Raw genomic sequence first — 1,478 nt, 5'->3', positions numbered from 1 at the left:
ATAACCCTTAGCCTTCCAAGCTAACGATGCGGGTTCGATTCCCGCTACCCGCTTCTATTTTATTCTATTTAAATCTATCTTTTTTCTTCGAGAATGAATCTAGAATTCTTAAAGAATTTGTCAATTCTTCATTTTCATTTCTTAATTTAGTTTTAGTTATATATATTCAATTATATTCAATTGATTTTTCTTTTTTATTTTTTTTTTCTTTTATTCTAAATATTTGATTTATTTTATTTTTATAATTTCTAGAATTCTTTATATTTGTTTGATTCTTTAATCTTTTTAATAAGGTTTAGTTAAAAAGGTTAAAGAATCAAATATAAAATAGAAGCGTCCATTGTCTAATGGATAGGACAGAGGTCTTCTAAACCTTAGGTATAGGTTCAAATCCTATTGGACGCAAGTTGTTTGCATATCTAATTTCAACCTTGTCCTTCTATTTTTTTTGATTTATTACATTTTGATTCGAATTCATTATATATAATATTCAAATGAAATAAAAACATATTAAAAGATACTAATTATAAAAATTGGAAAATTGAATTACAAAATTATTTAATGATTCATCAATTTTTTTCTACTTGTTCCTGGAATAAAAAGAGTTCCATCTGTTCTTTAATAGCGTCCTTTAAAAGGGCTTCTGCTTCCCCAGTGAATGTCTTGGTAGAAGATATGATTTCTTTGAATTGAGGTTTATTCGTCTTTAAGTAAGCACGTAACTCAACAAGAAATTTCCTTACCTGTCCAATTTCTAATGAATCAAGATAACCATTCGTTCCGGTATAAATAGTTACTATCTGTTCTTCCACAGTAAGAGGAGCTGATTGGGATTGTTTAAGCAACTCGCGCAATCGTTGACCTCTTGCTAATTGATTTTGAGTAGCTTTATCTAGATCAGAAGCGAATTGTGCAAAAGCTTCTAATTCTGCGAATTGTGCTAATTCCAATTTTAATTTACCAGCTACTTGTTTCATGGCTTTGATTTGAGCCGCCGATCCAACTCTGGAAACTGAAATACCAACATTAATAGCGGGTCTTATTCCAGCATTGAATAGATCGGCCGATAAGAATATTTGGCCATCTGTAATGGAAATTACATTCGTAGGAATATAAGCTGAAACATCTCCCGATTGAGTTTCAACTATTGGTAAAGCAGTCATACTTCCTTCGCCTAACTGAGAACTTAATTTAGCGGCTCTTTCCAAAAGACGCGAATGTAAATAAAAAACATCCCCTGGATAAGCTTCGCGACCTGGTGGTCTTCGTAATAGAAGAGACATTTGCCGATAAGCCTGTGCTTGTTTGGAGAGATCGTCATAAATGATTAAAGTGTGACGTTCACGGTACATAAAATATTCAGCCAGAGCTGCTCCTGTATAAGGCGCGAGGTATTGTAATGTAGCTGGAGAATCCGCTGTTTCAGCTACTACAATAGTGTATTCCATTGCTCCTCTTTCTTGTAAGGTAGTCACCAC

The 1,478-nt window shown here is 32.9% G+C and overlaps 1 non-coding gene across 1 annotated transcript; it reads left to right on the top strand.

Moving 5' to 3' along the window:
• Positions 1-333: 333 nt before the first annotated feature.
• Positions 334-405, top strand: TRNAR-UCU (transfer RNA arginine (anticodon UCU)). Its single transcript has one exon. It is a non-coding gene; the product is annotated as a tRNA-Arg (tRNA).
• The last annotated feature ends 1,073 nt before the right edge of the window (positions 406-1,478 follow it).

Source organism: Vigna unguiculata, unplaced genomic scaffold, assembly GCF_037176805.1.
Source record: "Vigna unguiculata cultivar grain cowpea cultivar isolate G323 ecotype 2 unplaced genomic scaffold, ASM3717680v1 ptg000334l, whole genome shotgun sequence".
NCBI classification, from domain to species: domain Eukaryota; kingdom Viridiplantae; phylum Streptophyta; class Magnoliopsida; order Fabales; family Fabaceae; genus Vigna; species Vigna unguiculata.
Note: the sequence above shows the minus strand (reverse complement) of the source record. Positions and strands in the feature narration are given on the sequence as shown.